This window comes from Anguilla anguilla, chromosome 11, assembly GCF_013347855.1.
Source record: "Anguilla anguilla isolate fAngAng1 chromosome 11, fAngAng1.pri, whole genome shotgun sequence".
Taxonomy (NCBI): domain Eukaryota; kingdom Metazoa; phylum Chordata; class Actinopteri; order Anguilliformes; family Anguillidae; genus Anguilla; species Anguilla anguilla.
In genome coordinates, this window is record NC_049211.1 from 27,014,091 (window position 1) to 27,018,876 (window position 4,786).

Here is a 4,786-nt window from a genome sequence, read left to right on the forward strand (position 1 = left end):
ATGACACTCTGCCAGTGAGGGCCTTTGAAGACTCCAGCAGAGCACTGATTGGGCTGTATTCCAGTGAACTCATCACCTGACATCACAGCCAACCAATCAGCAGTTCTGTGCCATACAAAAAGTTGTGTGACAAGTGGATGTATATACCGAATCCAAAATGCGTTTGAAGACGACAAATGAAAAATGATCACATTTGCATATTATATGAGCGTGTGTTTACACACATCATGCTGTTGAATGAGGGAAAACCTCCCTCTCCCTGAGGAGTGGAGGCGTTCTACAGTACGTGAATGAAATGGCGTCGGTGAAATGGCGTCAGGTGCCACTGCACTTAATGAGGTAAGGTTGTAGGGTCCATCTGGCGCCAATGGGCTGGTCCAGAGAAAAGCGTGTCCCATTCTCAGCTGCTTTCTGAATGCCACACCGAGGACAATGATATTACAACATTCACCCGATGGAGCAAAAACAACATCGTACTTCTGTAACTGTATCATGAATAAGATGACTGCCAAGAGCTGAAAACATCCGGAAGGAAATCTATCTTTTCGGTCGTTGAATGCTGCCTCACACTTCCCTCTGTCCAGTAAACAACTTGTAGCTTATGAGGACTTTTAAACGCAACTCCCTTCCGTACGTCAAGACTAGACCATTTTTCCAAACTACCAAACAAAAAAAAAAAAAAAAAACAACAAAAAGACATCTTAAAAACAAGCACTACAGCAGATTGATAAAACAGTTCTACACATGTTCTATATGGACAGAACAGAAGTTGCACTGAGTTCAGGTAAACACACTGGACAGTGTTTGGCCCGAGTCAGATGTCAGGACAATGACAGAAGCCAATGGCCCAGATGCGGCTACAAACTCAAGGCGAAAAAGCAGCAAGATCACACTCAATCTAAAAGTACAGCCCCAGGTTTGAGATAGCATGGTGAGACTATGTTGGAGTGAAAGCCTGTATCAGTTACCCCCTTCCAGAAAAATAAAAAAATTTAATATGCCACTGTGTCCCCATTCCTTACTGAAAATACCACCAAAAATTCTGAGGTATGTAAACAGGTTATCCACGTCTGAAAATTGATGGCGCAAGTCATATGTAACTAGAAGCAAGTACTACAGTGTGGGGGAAGATATATAAATATTTATAAATAGGTAAAGGAATGAAGGTGAACGGGTTCAATACTTTCCTGAATGCTGAGCAGAGGTCTCGTACTGGCAGTCGCTTGACCGGGCCGGGCGGGGCAAAACGGGAATGCAACAGTGGAACCAGTCTTTCCCCAGTCAAAACGCCGAATTAACTACGCTGTTCCACAGAGAACCTCGAGCCACTCACTCGTTACAATAGCAACAACATGGAACTGTGTACAAATATACAAAGCGGGGTGCGTAAGGCTGTCGGACTGAGGCAGGACATCAGCTTGGCTTGAGCTGACATGATAAGTCCCCCTAACTGAAACACCACCACATGCAACCCGTTCCCATCGTCACATAATCAACAGACCAAACCATTGTGGGATGCTAAAAAAAAAAAACTGTTTTACGTCATAATTGCAAGGATCACATTTTCACAATTTGATGCTAATTTCCAAAACAATTCCTATGAACTTTAAAATGAATATCAAACGCTAAAGAAGGCAAGCGGCAGTTGCGCGGCATTGAATTTAATTTCGGGAGCGCCCAGTCCCCGTCCCCTCAGTCAACCGCACGGACTGGCCGAGTACTCGGCAAACCGAGCGCCCGATGCCAGGCCGAGCGCGTCGGCGCTCCGAGCGGTGGGGAAACGGCCGCAGTGCAGCCCGCTTTAAGGCAAAAGCTCAGCTGGACGCCGAAACGAAAGCCGGGATCGTACTCACTATTGCCTCAGTTGGATGCTTCTTCAAGTAAATCGGGACACCAAAGTCCTAAGAGGTAAAAACCGGAACATTCTGACCCTGCCTCGGCCGGCAAGGGCCGACTCGACTTGCGACGTTACCGCAGCGACGACGCGAATAATGCCACCTCAGGTGCCGAAGAATCACTTTTCTCCCTTGTTTCTCCCCCAAAACGTTCCAAACCCGCAAGACATTAAATCTTTCCAAACCCGCACCACGTTAAATCTTCTCATTCTTTCAGTTGCTACAGTAAGCATTTGTTTTCTTTATGGCTACAAGTTACCGCTTGAATAATGGTATTAGTTAATCATTAAGAATGAATACAAAAATGAATGTGGAGGAAAAAAGGATGCTCTACGTATCTTTTTTTAAAACTGTAAATCAACACATATTTTCTTTTTTTCTGACATCAAAGCATCCAAATTGGCCTTATTTCCATCCTTAAATTCCACCACCTAAACTCCAAACTCCTCTAATTTGTGCAACATGCATCCCGCGGCAACTCTATTGCTTTCTAACATCGCAGCATCTCGGACCGGCTAACTAACTTTAGGCTTCTATAGAATGTACGTACTTCGGAACTTCAAGCAAACTCAAATCACCACACCCCTCATCACAAAACCCCCACCCTGACCCACCCACAAACTCTCAAGCCTTCCTTTCACTCAGAAGCAATCAGAAATTCAGTCCTCTTTGTTTGAGCCAGTCCAGGATTTATCTCGCAGTGCATGCAGTAGATTGCTGCAGTAAGTTAGACTTGCCTTCATTATGAATTGTATGACTTTCTGTGTGATGGCAGTTCATTACATTGATTTTACATCAATGCTTGTGCATAAATATTTCTTTGAGTATATATATATATATTGCAGCATTTGTAAGAAGGAAGATTAGTTTAGGATACAATTAAGCAACATCAATCCATGTACATATCTATATATTTTTTCTTTTCTGGTCTAATAGTTTGTGCCAAACAGATCCATGAAAGTACTGACTACATACTGACTACTATACACGGCAGAAGGAGCACATCATTTCTAAAGATGACCAAACGTTTTAGTGGCACTTGAAGGCTGGATGCATATAACAGTATGGGGTGCGATAAACGCATTTTTTTTTCTTTCAAACTTTAAAGTACATACTTCCAAAACTTCATTTAATATGCGTGGAATGCAGTGTTTTAAAGGCATTATTTATGGTCTGGTAATACTGCAGCTCAGATTCTCTCCCACAGGCAGACAAGCTGAAACTCCTGCCCAGCTCCTAAGTGTGCAGAATCATTAAAACTAATTTTTTTTTTAAAAAGTTGAAACGCAACGTCACAAGGACTTCTATTGTCGGTGTGGGCTTTGTGCAGAGCAGAGTCAGGCACGTACAGTGTCGCCGTGAGGTCGCGAGAACGGCGTTTCCTCGCGCAGGCCGTCTTTCAGACAGTCCAACACAGAGCCGGATAAATTCCAATAAAATAACAATTAAAAAAAACCCTGCAATGACTCAAACACAAAGAGGCCAAATCACCCTGATATTTCAGAACAGGCTGCGCAATTTCATTACAGGAAGACAACTGGGAGGAGAAAAAATAAAATGGGCTAAGTTCATTTTTTTCCCTATTACATATTTTCTCGAACAAATTCGGCAAAAATTCATAGTCAAAACTGATCTACAACCAAAATGCCTCCTGCTTGAATTATACATTCAGCTTTTGTCAGCAATTTTACTTTAATGGCTCAGTTGATTTCTCCAAAAAATATTTTTTCCTATTTTATACCGAACGTAGTCTTTACATTGCTCTTCTCAAATTTTTTTGGCAACTCATAAATTGAATGGCAGTGCAAATACACTCCGAATGTCAAATGTACTTGTGCTACGCGTACACGCATGCGTGTTTGATGGTGCGCACACGCTTCTGATATTTCCCTTTGTTGATCGATCCCAAAGAGAAACCCCTTATGGTTTTATCCTTCACCATTTCTCACTCAAAGTCACAAAGACGAGTCACCAACTCATGCACCTAGTTAGGAAAATGTAACCCTTATGCTTAATATCTACATATGTAACGGGACGCTTATACGTGCACATACATGCCTATATGCTCATTTACACACAGACACGTACACACCCATATACGAGTATACACATATGCATATATACGTATACATACACATACAAATATACTCACATGTACACACATACATATATAGATATTAAAGATATAAAAGTGCTTATTTATTCGAACAAGTGCTTTGGATTAGGGCTGAGTGGAACTGTACGTTGACATTTTTATGTATTTTTTTTAACTTTATTTTTATTACTTTTTTCGTTTTATCTTTTTTCTAATCTAAAAAGCTTACTGGTTTCACACTGCCCCTGTAAATATGAATATCTATATACCCAATTTGTAAACGAACAGGCATAAATGAAAAACGAAAAAAAGAAAAAAAAAAACCAATAGGCAAAAGTGACCATCCCTTCACCCTAGTCACCCATAATTACTCCACATTTTAGCCCCAGTATCCAGTCTTAAAGGGAATGGAGAAAAGGGAGGTCTTTTTTTGCCCGTTTAAACACATGACCCGTGAGGAACTTTCAATTCGTTGCCCATGAAATGTCACACCGTAACACCACACGAGGAGAACCTGCTGGGCTGCTCCCCCCCCCTACACCCCCGCCCCCAACCCCACCCTCCCCACCACCCTCTCAAGCTTCATAAGAACGTCGTCTAATGGCTTCATTGTTCGTGTGACGTCACCTCGCTTACCCCTGACATCACAGAAAAGGCTTGCGTAAAGAAACAACACAAAAAGAAACCAAAAAAAAAATAATAATAATTCAGGTAGATTAATACAATCATTTTCAGCATTATAGTACCATCCTTACAAAGAACAGCAGTGCCACTGGTTTTGGCATATGCCATTCCA